This window comes from Falco punctatus (genome assembly GCF_963210335.1).
Source record: "Falco punctatus genome assembly, chromosome: 9".
NCBI classification, from domain to species: domain Eukaryota; kingdom Metazoa; phylum Chordata; class Aves; order Falconiformes; family Falconidae; genus Falco; species Falco punctatus.
In genome coordinates this window covers 9542036-9556016 of record NC_137589.1, presented here as the reverse complement: position 1 = coordinate 9556016, position 13981 = coordinate 9542036, and the positions used below count along the sequence as shown (strand labels likewise).

Genomic DNA, 13981 nt, shown 5'->3' with positions numbered 1-13981 from the left:
GTACAAACCGAGATTTTCTTTAAAGAGACCATTTTTTATTGCAGCTCAAAATATGCTCCCACTGATAATACAACTTCACTCAACTCAGGGTCATAAAAAGTAGCTTATATATTTTACCAGCCTAGTGATTTTAAGTGTTTATTCTCAACAGATGTGAGCCTGAATTAAAATTTCCAGCACATGCCAGAAATCACAGGTACTACTCCAAACAAATTACAACTCCAACAACTTCGTGGTGCTGTCATTCCAGGGAAAGGGTCTTTCTAGTTATTGTATCGAAGCCCCAGACCAGCAACATTGGAAGCCCTAGTCATAACGCTTTATGTACTCTGCAAAAGTAACTTTCACCCCCAAGAATTCTTTACTTTTTATAAACCATCTCTATGCAGATTCCTTTGGGGTGGAGTTGTTGAACAACAGTATCCCAAATAGAAACTTTAGTCAAGTGTATGGGGTTATGTTCTTATACAACAATGATGTAGGATCTCTGACATTCTTCAATAAACAGAAAGCCTGTGATTTCCAGGCTCAGTAGAAAACCACCATGTGGCTTGCTTTAAAACCTTTGCAATTGTATAACGTGAAAATAAATGAAAAGTAGTATTTATGTTTTGTTGTTTGGTTGGTTTTTTTTTCTTTAAAGAAAGATTCCTTGGAAGGCATCCTCAACAATTGGCTGTGACTTAAAACATCTTTTTGTGTGTGGAATCATACACAGAAAAAAAAAAGGCTAAGTCAACTCACTACATGCAGAAGCTGGGCCAGGTAACATTCACACCACAATCTCTTTACATAATACAAGACTCTTGTGTACATGAAAGAAACAGGAAGCCTCCCAAAATTATTATATCAAATTCTTGGCTGGGGTAAACAAGCACAGCTCTTCTGTTCTTTGAAAGTAGAAGGAATTTATATGGCTAAAGTGCTATTTAATCACTGATTAATAGCAGGAATCACAGCTCAATGCAAGACATAATCCTCCTGTCTAATTTGCCCCTGCAGTGTGTAGGTCTGTCTTCCAGAGGAGAGGCTAGCCAGCCGCTTTCTGCAACTTTCAACTCTCACCCATACTCAGAAGTGGCAGACTCTCCATCCAACACCTACGGTGTTGTAGGTGGGGCCATTTATTTGAGCCTGAAAAAGTGCTTGAGCATCTCCCACATCAACAAAACATTACCACAAGCTCCTTTCTTCAACGCCACCGTTGCATAGCAGTGGGGCAGCTAGGCTTTGTACTGCATCCGTTCAGGCATCGGTTTCTCTTCTCTGATATCAAGGGGATGACTTGCAAGATAATATACACATAGCACACTAGCTTAGCTCTACGAAGCAACACAGCCCTTCAGGGAACTATGACTTACTGCTATTTGTGTCCAGAAGACACTTCCCACAGCAGGACCATGCCCTGCACTTGGGCTCTAGATAAGCTTCCCTGGGAAACCACAGGTTTACTACTGGCAAAGTAAATACTCCTGCCAATAAGTCTACACATTATGATTTTGTAAACACAGATTGCTCCTTGCTCTTAACCAACCTATGTTGTTTCATTTACAGAACTGTTCGATTGTCTGCCTAAGCTTTTTTGAGTGTTACACACACTTATTCATTAGCAGCATTTTCACATAATCCCCATCTATTTATACATTCCCAGCTACACCAAATGGAAACTCAGCAGGTTGTTAGCTAAAAACCACCCAAAAAAAGGTAAACACATTGCTCTCAGTGGCAGAGAGATGGGGGAGGAGAGATTAATAGGTGTTTGTCCCAGCCTTGGCTCAACTTTTAATAACAAACTAATTCAGATAGCAAACATACTGAGCTTTGCAAGGAAGCTGGAGTACAAATGCATAACAAAGATTAATATAAGTCAGTTTGAAGCTGTCAATACATGTCTTTTTAAAAAGCTATGATGGAACCAGGGGCTTAGAGCTACTTGAAGTTCACTCATCCAAAACACAAAAGCTTCTGGATGCTGCACAGGTCTCTGCGTGGTGGCTCTTGTATGGTGGGAATCACACATGGAAAGACAAGCTTTGCCTGTGTTTTAGTGAAGCAGCGGCATCACCCACATCTCCTGCAAAGCTCATGACAAGTTTAGCATGCTTGTTTAACACTAGAAAGAGAATATTAGTTTTTACCATTGGAAAAACATTGTTATAAAGGCTAGGGCTGATTCACCGAATCTAGCAGTGCGTTATTGGAGAGAAGGCTGGCTACAACATATCATTAGATTTATCCATTATGTTCAAGTATGTTCAATTGCATTCTTACCTAACTCTCTCAGGCTGCTTTTGAGAATGAAGCTAATGATTTCTCCGTTTTTCAAAAATCACTGGATTAAGTGAATTTTGCCACTCCCTAGCAAGCTTCAAGGAAATCACCTTGGTAGGAGGATGGTATATTCTGCATTTTGGGCTCACATGAGGTTACAGAAACTCAGTACGCCTCTGCAAACTAAGCCAAAGTTCAGGTACAATTGTGCTTCTCACAATCAACAATACAAAATTCTCTTCACAGACCCTCACATACACAGCAAATCCCAGCTCTCCCCCTTGCTGCTGCTACAGAGAAGCTAAGCACTCACAACTCCAGACACCCAAACAGCATTTGTGATAATAGAAATAGTATCCCATGCACTCACATCACTCTCACTTTACAAACATACACTAAGTGTCTTTCTGAAAATTTGTCAAGGATAACACACAACCAGTTTGCCACCAGTAATGCATCTGATAGGAAAAAATAATGCTGGGTTCAAACCACCATTTCTTTGATGTGCAGGAACAGACCAGACAGAAATTTCAGAACAGTTCCGAGCAATCCAGCGACTGCCACAGCCTACCGTGAAAATCATCTTATTTCTTCCCATCAAAGCTTTTCTTCTCCAGAACATTAGAGCTTAACTTCCATTCAAGCTTCTTGCTCATGATCTGATATTTGTTGGTATTTTACCTCTGTTCACAGCTCACAAATACACAAAACTACATTGGGACTGCATGTGATTATTCCTATATCCAGCCATGTAAGGAAAGAACTACACAAACAAAGAAAAAAGTATCAGGAAAATAGAGGGCAACCTCAAACTGGTGCAACTCAGCTGCTTTGAAGAAAATACGAAAGCTTTTTGGAATTCTATACCATATTATAAAAAAAATACCCAAAAGATTTAAAAGAGTTTAGCTCATTACATCAATAGCCCCAGCTTACCTAAATTCCGAGAACAGTTATGGAGAACTTCTCGTTCCTTTTCACTGTTTTTATTACCTCTTGCACCTGCTCAGAGCAGGTGTCAAGAGTTCCTGTTTCAGCACAGGTGTGAATACTTACACAAGGCTCAAGTGAGAGAAGGTCTGTTAGCTCCATGGGAGCTCTAGATTTCTGTCTAGAGACAATCCTTCTTGGGATTTAAGTAGTTTAGATGTGTTTCAGAAAATCTGATTAATCAGGCAAATTGTCCAAACTAGAACCATAGCTCTGCACTCCTGACACAAATGATATAGAAGAAATGAAAAGAAACTTTATAATCTCATACATGTGTCAAATTACTGATAGATCCCTTCTAATATTTCAAATAATGATTTTTGTGTTTCAAACAGGCAGGGTGAAAACAGCTACTACCAAACTATCTCTTTCTAAAACCACACTTTTTTGGTAGCTACTATTCCGTTTTTGCAGGATAACAGCACAGCTCTGAGGTTTCTGATCCAAAGGTTGAGCTGGACGCCAGAGAAAGGGCTAAGGCAATCAACTCTGTGAAACTCGTTTCAGTTCCTTTTAATTTCTTTTAAGTTGTACCTTCCTAATCCCCCCTCGCTGTTGCTGAGGATTTCCCAGCCCCTTCGGTGTTGCTGATTATCTCTCCCCTCTGCTATCTCCTGCCCTACCTGTCTTGGTGGCAGCTGTCACACAGCCCCATCTGCCAACCTGCTCTTCCCTTCCAAAGCCTCACACTTCTCTCCCTGCTCTGCAGCTAGCCTCAGCAACACCATAGGAATAACTTCCACCATATAATAAATAACCTAATCTAGAGGGTAACAAAATTCAGCTTAAAATCATTAAACTCTCAGCTTAACTCTTTTATATCGGGTATTTTTGATCAGGGAAGGGACGATAAAGCAAAAGGTTTCCATAATTTTGTTGCAGGCTTTTTTCTTCCAGTCCAGTGCTTTAGACAAATTATTTCCCACAGTGCATGTGAGACGGAAAAAAAAAAAAAAAAACCAACAAACAAGCAAGCCACTCTACAGTAAAATTATAGGCAGTGCCTTTCTTTTTAATCAGATATATTATTGCCAGCTGACTAATGAATCCACTCTGGAGAGGGCAACATAACACAGTTTACAACCTTAAGGATTACAGTAGTCCAGATGCTATCATCCTAATTGGAAAAACACAGTGTTGCCAACTGTCCATGTTAGAAAATGGAAGGCTGCATGATTATTGTTTTTCCTTTGCCTCCACCCCTTTCTTTTCCTCCAAATAGCCAAGAACTATTAGATACTTTGTATGGTTTTCCTTCTTGAAGCCTTTTTATCAGCTCATAAAGACAGCTTTTTTGAGACAAGTCCCACTGCATGGGAGCTCAGTGTTTCCATTCCCACCACTCTCATTTTGCTATAAAAAAGGGGAAGATAACAGAAAAGTCTTTTCAAACATTCAGGTTCACCCTCAGAAAGTGCCTGAGTTTAAGCACCCATGTCAATAAAACAATAATTACATCACACGTGATAGGTCACAAATGGTAATTACAGTGAGGGAAGGGAAGAGGGATAATGAAGTAACTATGGTAGTTATCTGCAAGTCAGGAACGTCCTGGTCTGACTTCTCCTAGCTGCCCACCTGCAACAGCAGTCCAGGGCACTTCAAAACTTTTTATGAAGTTACCTCATACTGCTATGAAAAAATATAATTTTCTATATAAAGCACACAGGGACTTTCAGAAGGATCTGGCAAGGCATTGAATTAAACTGGGGGGGCTCAAGCTACTGCTCTAGCTATTGGTCCTTTTGCCAGTCCTTGGGTGAGCCACTTAAATAACAATATGTCACAATTTCCCATCTGGAAAAAAAACCAACAACCTCTTAGATTGTAGACTATGTCTCACCAGCTTTGATCCTTTTGTGGGGAAGATACAGTCACAATGCTTAATTACAGAATGCAAAATAATTTCAGTTGCTTTTATGCATGTGAAACAGCTGGTGAAAACCTTCCTTAGCCCTGTCCTTCCTCAAAGTATCCAGTACTGGTTTTCCTTTGTGCTGTTGCTAGTTTGGGAAGGGATGGGGAGGAGGATGAGGGGGCTTGAGCCAACCTTTTGATACAGACAATGATTTAAGACAGTCTGTTCACATGCAGTTCAAATGCAGCTCTCTCCTGCAAGATTGCTAAACAGAACAGCACGCTCCCACTTCTCACGAACCCTAATTTACCGTCCTGCCAGCTACGACGCCAGCTTGTTGCGAGTGTGCGGTTTAGGTTAGGTAACTTAAAGGATCACCATCAAAGGTATTAGCAAATAATTTCCATATGAGTTTGTGGGAGTGCGACTTGACAAAGTTCGACCACAAGGTTTGCTCTATTACTGATTACGTGGATGAAACGTACAAAGGAAAATCAATTTAGAATTGTGCTAGAATGATTTACACAGAAAATGCTTCAGGGAGACCCTCCCACTGAGTCACGAGGTTCAGAGCAGACCCCCTTGCTTTCCAAACTCTTAACGGAGTTTAGGTGAGGCTAGGTCCAATCTTAGTCTCAAACTTGAACACTGTTTACATTAAAGGATCTCTAAGGTTTAGTTGCAGTTTAAGGTTGATCATGAGATTCTAGCAGCCCTTAATCTTCTACCTATGTTTAGCATTTACAAAGTGATTCAATAGGATTCACTTAAATTACAGAAGCGGTTTAATGACTGATTTGAAATATACTTACACTATGCTTATTATGAGGTACCCAGATGAATTCACACACACATGCACACAAACACAAAGGAATAGATGTATAGAGATACAGGTACAAATGTACAAATATATACCTGTTAAAAGTTCCCCTTGCATTCAGTGAAACACATCAAATGCCCTTACATTTCTTAATGGGTGAAGCGTTGAACCTCGAGGAACAGAAGCGTCAGCCCAGGCTCCTTCATCACTGTTCGGTGAGGGTCCCCCTAACTTTGCTGACCAGGGAGTCCGTGAGCTCTGAGCAGCATCCTGCTCACAGGCAGGTGCCCGTCGCAGTCCAGGAGAGCTCAAAGGGTCTCACTTGGGACCACTGTTTATATGGTTGTGAGATGATTGGCTGTAGTCATCTGTAAAATTCCATCCTGGACGTAACCCAAGCAGGTAATTTTTCAAAATTCCAATAACAATGGTGCCGTTTCACTTGGGCTATGATCCGGGACAGGAATATCCCAGGGCTGTCAGGGAATAAATGATTGTCTCTGCTTTCATTCCCTACTTTGATCGGTCAACAGGACCTCCTGGTATGGATGGTGTCATTACGCGCTTTAGCCATGCAAGAGTTGCTGGTACGCCCAAGGAGTGCTTAGTGGCCCAGATCTTTATCCAAATACCAAGGCTTACGGGGAATTCTTGTGGTCGTAAAGCAGCCCAGAGAAGGGGGCGAAATGCACCCCCACAATCCACCCCTTCATACCATATGATATGCCTTTTCATTAAAGCAAATACAGTGGGTGAGCAATGGTAGAAAATCCAGGTACCTGTTTTCTCCAATATCCTAGAGTTCTCATTAACTACTGTGACTCTCCTAGAGCGTGGCATTTGCAATTTTCCTGTTTTGTCTCAAGGTATCTGGAAGTGTCATTGTACTACCCACTATCCACCAAGTACCATCAATTTCAAGTGCGATCTCAACTTCTGCTTCAGATAGGGCTTGCCGCATTGCTATTGCTGCTTCCCCTGCCTCTTCAGGGGAATCTCCTGTGATTGAATGTCACCTATATATTGGTACCGCTTCACATTCTGAGGGAGTGGGACCACTGGTAAAAGTTCAGCAAGCATGGCATGAGCAATCGTGGGTAAGTGTTCATACCCCTGTGGGAGCCTGCTGAAGGTATACTGTATACCTTCTCAAGTAAATGCAAGTTTCTTTTTTTCCTACTCTTGTAAGGGGACCGTAAAGAACATAGCCTTTAGATTCAGCTCTGCCGTCCGTGGGTGTGCAGCTGCCTGTAGTGTGGCTGTTAGGGCTACAACACCAGGTACTGCAGCTCTTAGTGGGGCTGTGCTGGCATTTAAGCGCCGGCAATTAACTGTTAGATGCCATCTCCTGTCTGATTTTTGGATGGGCCATGATGGTGAGTTATATGGGGAGCGGGTTTTGGAGATGATTTGTTATTTTTCTGTATCAGCTATGACTTCAGAAATCCCCTTTTGTGCTGCAGCAGAAATTGAGTGTTGTGGTACGAGTAATCCGTCAGGGAGTGCAGGTGCTGCGCAGGGCAGAGGCACTGTAGCCTCCTGACATCTACCACGGTGAGGATCGATGTTGGAACCAAAGGACCACACGCTGCTGTCCACCAGGTGCTGGGTTTGGCTCTTCAAGACATCGAAACCCCAAATACTTTCATTGTGATCTTTAACTGCAAAGAGAGTGGACACCATGTGCTCCTCACCTGGGAGCCATAAATTGACTTTTGTACTTTGGCACACAACACTTGCTCTGTTTGTTCTGGTGACTAATTCTTTGCTGTCCGGGTCATGCACTTAGCTTCTCAGCATCCTGTTGTGTTAGTATTAAACTCTGGGCTCCCATATCTATTACAAATGCCACTAGTTGTCACGGACCAACTGGAATTAAAATATATTCTGCCTTAATAATGGGTCTGGCCTCATATTCAGAGGAATCTGAGGGGAACAAGGGGTCATAATTTCCCTCAATATAGTCATTAGGATCACCACAACTAACACCACCCCAGTCCTCTAGGGACACTATTAATTTCCTAATTTGCATGGGGTTAGGTGGGTGTGGGGCTCATATGAGCATCATCCCCATCTCTTCTTCCAACTTTTGTTTCTTCTCCTTTTCTTCCTGTAACTGTTTCTGCAGCTGCTCAATTTGCAGGCACAGTAATAACAGCTGCCTTCCTGCCTTTTATTTCCTCACTCAGATCTAGTTTCTCTCTATTATTATTCTTTCTATCCTGACAAGTGTTTTCTAGGTAGGTGCCTAACATTTTGCAAATAACTCCTTTTCCTTTTCAATTTTTTATATGGTCCCTGGACACCTTTAGCTGTTCTTCTACAGCTTTCCAATCATGCCAGCTATCATGAGCCCATTCTTCTGAGAATCTGGGACTTGGACTTATTCCGTGCTTTCATAAATAATCAGTGATACTATTTGCCATCCTACTGACTATGCCAATTTGACACGAATCCTCATTTACCAACCTGCTGACTACACCAATGTGTCGTGAATGAGTGGTTTAGGTTAGGTTGCTTAGAGAATCACCATCAAAGGTGCTAGTGAAATAGTTTCAATACAAATTTGTGGGAGTGCAACTTCACAAAGTTTGATGGCAAGGTTCGTTTGATTACTGTGCGGCACTTGAGGATGTGGTTTAGTGCTGAACTCAGCAGTGCTGGGTTAACGGTTGGACTTGATCATCTTAAAGGTCTTTTCCAACCTGAATGATTCTATGAATTCCCGAGGTTGTAGAGTGGCCCAAAGAAGGGGGCAGAATGCACCACCACAGCACTGCTGAAGTGTACCTGTAATCCTGCTTAGAGGGCAAGCAGTTAGGAGAAGTTTGAGGATGGGATTCAGAAACATCCAAGGAGATTTAGGACAAATCTCTTTATGACTTGGTGGGATTTCTGCTCCCAAATTACCTGGATACTTTGAAAAAGCCCTTTGCTTTATATCTTTAATTCTTATTAGAATACGTGGAAGAAAGGTTGCTTCTAGTCCATCTTCTGAGAGACCAGAATTACCTCTTGATATTTCCTAACATCTGACATCTGTCAGTTGTAACTGTTTAATTCCAGACAACTGAATTGCACAGGTTTCTTTGTAGAGAAGACAGTAAGGGTAGGAAAAACAGTGAGATGCTCTAGGGGTGGTGGGGTCTTTATGGACTGATGGAATTTTTACTACTTCTGACAGGGAGAAAGGAGACAAAGCTGTCAGTGCTGGAGGCACTCTAGAGCTCTGCCTGTGGGGTAAAATGGAGCACAAAATTACATGAAAATAATAATAATAAAAAAGGTACTAGAGCAATTAAAATGAGATATGAGCTATTAGAGGGGTAGAAAAAGGCTTAGTTTAAACAGCATAAAATTACATAAATAACACAACATAGCATAGAAAAAACAAATTAACCAGTCCAAGATGTAATGGTCTGTGGGTTTATTCCAGAAGTCATAACGCTAGATTGCTCATGCCTGCTGCAACCTTCATGCCTGATTTTGTATTACGGTTGTTATAGTTTGTATGTAATAGGAGTGTGGATTTTAAGCAAGTCACCAAGTCACTCTTTCTAACCTTTCAAATTCTCATGTCCTCATCTCAAAACCAAACACACAGTAAATTGAAAAAGAAAGAAAGATGATTTAAGGGATGGAATGGTTTTCATACAAGTAATGACTACATCTCTTCAACCTGGAAGAGAGACAGCTGAGTGGGTGTATGATAGAGATATTTAAAACATGAGTGGCATGGAGACAGTAAACAGAGAATCAGTATTCATTGTTTTTTCCAACACACCTTTTGATGCACTACAGTGCATCAAATGAAACTAGTAAGTAGAAGGTTTAGAAGCGAAAAAATATACTACTTTGTCATGTAACATAGTCAAGTTGTGGAATCTCTAACAGGGCACTATAGGTGCTAAAATTTACATTAGCTCAACAAAATATAAACTCATATAAGAAAAATTTATAAAGAGCTATTGAACAGGAAAGCAATACATTTAATCTCAGAAAAGGACTGAATTGCTGCTAGTGTATGTGGGCAGTATTGGTTTGTTCTGTTTTTATGAACTCCTGGGGGTGCTAATGATGTTGTGGGTGACAACTGAAAGTCCTGTCTAGCGCTGTCCAGTATCCTGGCTCAGCGTGGCTCTTCTCAGGACTCAGTTTCCGAGGTTTCAACATGTGAAGTCATTTGACAGCTCTAGAGTCAGGAGTGGTGGGTCATATTTGTTGGTGACTTCAGAGGAAGCCTTTGGCACAAGCGCAGAGTCCTGTCTTCAGCTGCAGCTCAGTGCTGTGGCCCACCCTCCCAGTGGTCTCCCATTTGTCTGGTGTCAGGATGCTGAGCTGCATCTAGCGCATGAAGTCTTGAAGGGGAAGGTGATACAAACCATCTGGAAAATGCCCTGAGATGTGAATGTAGCACCAGAGGAAGACAAGACCAGCCAAACATGGAACTGAAACAGAAGCTCTGAGATTTTACAGAAACGTTGTCCACGTGCAGAAGTGTGGTTCAGGTCAGAGGAATGAGCAATGAAGCTGCAACCCCAGGTGTCTGTATAGAAAACGTTTTATTACAATGAATAAAAGAAGATGGTCATGACCGATGATTATGCTCTGTTCCACTCCTTATTGAGGGACTTAGAAGTGAGTAAACTCATATATATTCCTTAATATTTCTGTATGTAAAAATGTAGCCAATGTTATTTAAGCTTTCATGGTCTTTTTTTTTAATTCTGCCCACCCCTCCATATGTGGTCAAAACACATATTGTGTGTGTTCTAATTAACCTTTTGCTTAATCATTGAAAACATGTTACAAAATTTCACCCCTGTTGGCACTACAAGATTGGACAGAAAGGTCACTGGGTGACAACGCTGAAAACAAGGAGTCAATGTGAAATGGAAGGGGGAGGCATCATGCTTTGTGGGAGAAAGATGAACTCATGATAACATAATCAGTTCAGTGTGACTGTTTGGCTAGGAGGTGCATTCAAATCAACTGTCTATCCTACAGCCAAACAATTTTCCCTTTTTTTTTGCTGCACTGTGTTGCCAAATAAATCATAGTACAGCATGTTGGTTCTCTTCACAAGATGTCTGACATCTGTGTCTGCATTAAAGATGCCAGCTTGGTTTTCCGTGAGTATGAAAAACCACAATAAATCCAACACTTCGCACCTTTGCTTGGTGAATGATGCTGTGCTGCATAAATACCATGATTTCCTTTGCTTTCTTATAAAATCGCCCAAAATGAAACAAGAAAAAAAGTAGAACCTCCTTGTACAGATTTAAAATAAACCCTGCTACTTTAATTTTATATCTTTGAGTTAGGTAGATGATTATGAAGCCCAATCAGAGGTCACATACTCGTTTTGTCATTAGCTGGAATGGGAAATATTCTAATTAAACTTCCAGAAGAAAGCCTTTTGCAAGTTCTCAAAGTTCAGCAGACTTGGGATCTTCTGAAGTGCTTAATAACAAAAAAATTATATGGAGAATTTTAAGTCAAGGAAGAAGAAATATGCCATTTCTTAATTAGTCTGCAGCCTGTTTCCCCATTGGGCAACCCCCCCTCTCAAAGCACTTTAAGTAAAGCAATCTGTGTCTTCTGCTACATACTCATCCTTGCATATTCACTGGATGGGTGTTTTATTTGGCATTTGGAAGCCATTCTGATTCAAGAGATAAGGAGGAAGCAATCACCTATCACCATCAAACATGGAGAGGAACCAGCATATATTTTCATTTTATTACAGCCAAACACAACCAGTAGCCTTTGATTCATCTGCAGTGTTCTGTTAAGACCTTGTCCACTAACTGCAAGATGAATATTTGAAGCTCTTACTATTGGTTTCAAAGTGGAGCTATACAAACCTTTTAATCTGGAGAAAGATATGTAAGAGAAAATACAGATCTTATCTATTTACCTTCAAAGAAAAGATGAGGCATATACAAACCATGGGGAAAAAAATGAAAAACAGAGACTGAAAGAATCAAGACAAACAAACAAACAAACAAACCCCCGGTACATTAAGGGAATGGAAAAGACCTACGTTTAGAAAGGCAAATCAAAATTAAATGTCTTCAATGTTATTTTCTTGAAGCACCTATGTTTCCCAGCTTTCCAACCTTCTAAATAAGTTACCATATTATTTTCCATTTTCTTGCATTGTCTCTTACACCCATCGTCCCTGGACCAGAACTGATTGCAAAAGGGAATCAACATAGATCAGGCTTTGCTGAGGCTTACTAAGACCAATCCAAATTAAAAGTCAGCCAGTTTGGGTAATCAAAGTGAGATCTCTGACTAAATCCTCATGATCTCGGTATCATTTGCTCTACTATTTATCCTTCAGCCTTTTGTTTTCCCATCTCTTTTTTTGCACTATCTTTTGTCTTTCTTACCTATCTCTGTTTTCTCCTGCTTTTCTTCCTGTGTATTCACCCTGTGAACACAAAGTAGAAATGGCAAAAACAATCTGGAGTAAGCATCATTAAAAGGGAATTAGCTATTAACTAATTCACTGGCAGTGGGACCAACAGCGCACAACCATGGCAGACACTAAGAAACAGCAGGAGACCTGTGCCACTGTGACGGTTCTCAGTAATTGATGGCAATCCAGTCAAGATTTTTCCATCTGACAGCTGTGTCCAGAGGTTCATAGAATCAGAATGGTTTGGGTCGGAAGGGACCTTAAAGATCATCTGTTTGCGTGGCAGGGACACCCTCCACCAGCCCAGGTTGCCCAAAGCCCCGTCCAGCCTGGCCTTGAGCACTGCCAGGGATGGGGCACCGCCAGCTGCTCTGGGCAGCCTGGGCCAGCGCCTCACGGGGAACAATTTCTGCCTTATCTCTCATCTCAGTCTGCCCTCTTTCAGTTTAGAGCCGTTCCCCCTTGTCCGTTCCCCCTTGTCCCATCGCTACCTGCCCTTGTAAAAAGTCCCCCTCCAGCTTTCTGGTAGCCCCCCACCAGGTACGGGAAGGCTGCTCTGAGGTCTCTCCAGAGCCTTCTCTTCTCCGGGCTGAACCGCCCCAACTCTCTCAGCCTGCCTTCACAGGAGAGGATTAATAAAAACTTTAGGATATAAAAGAGATTTTAGAGCCTTTTAACTTTTCTCAGGTGTAAGACCAGGTCCCTAGCTGGTGTAAAGTGCCCTGCTTTAGCGGGCTACACACAGTGTTCAGGAGATCCGTGGAGGAAGCAGTCTTTGGTATGTGGTGACATGAAGCCTTATTACTTCTACAAGAAACAGGAATGATGACATATATTCTTCAATGCCATCTGCTGGCACTTAATAGTGAATTCTTCAAAAATACCTACATTTAACATTCTTATAAAAACAGGTGTCTGAAGATTTATGTTGTTTAGCTTTCCATGGCTGAACATAGAGAAACATGAATCTGGATTGCTCGTGAGCACTGCTCCAGCTCCCCGTTACCTTACAAGCTATCTGAGGGATGCCACAGATGTTTTTCAGCAGCAGGAATGACAGAGCTATATAAAGGCTCTGTTCCATCTTAGGGGGTATAACTTTTTTTTCATTTTATTCACGAAACTTTCATGCTAGCAAGTATTTCACAAACTAACTCCACAGTAAAAATATTCTTTAACTGTTGAGCAAGCTGTCTGAGATACTCAAATTTACAGGGGATTTCCTAAGTCTATGTGTATATAAAACCAATAGGAGTACTAATAATTACAGTAACGTGCTTGCAGTTGCTGTTTCACACACAGCCATTAACTAGTTCTTTTCCTTGCTCTTCCCTGTGTCTGTAAGCACAGCGCAGAGCGAACGCCGAGAGGGTCTGACAGGCTTTCTGTGTAGTCGGTTGTGATATTACAAAGCAGAGATCTATTTGTAAGAGGACCAACAGCTGAAAAATACAGAAGGCTTGTAAGAAGCTTAATGTGCAATAGAGCCTGATGCTCGGGGTGAATGGGAGGGCACTGGGACAAGCAGTGCTTCTGATCTCTGCCTACTCTGCCTTGAACATCATGATAAATGATCCTCAATGAATCCTACATTATGGGCTCCTGATTATACTGA

General features: G+C 41.4%; 1 long non-coding RNA gene across 1 annotated transcript in view; it reads right to left on the bottom strand.

Moving 5' to 3' along the window:
• Positions 1 to 2203: 2203 nt before the first annotated feature.
• The window catches only part of LOC308070017, a 460567-nt gene continuing 448789 nt past the window's right edge, over positions 2204 to 13981 (bottom strand). The window contains exon 2 of the long non-coding RNA XR_013930594.1: positions 2204 to 12625. This is a non-coding gene — a long non-coding RNA (uncharacterized lncRNA). The remainder of the gene's footprint in view (positions 12626 to 13981) is intronic.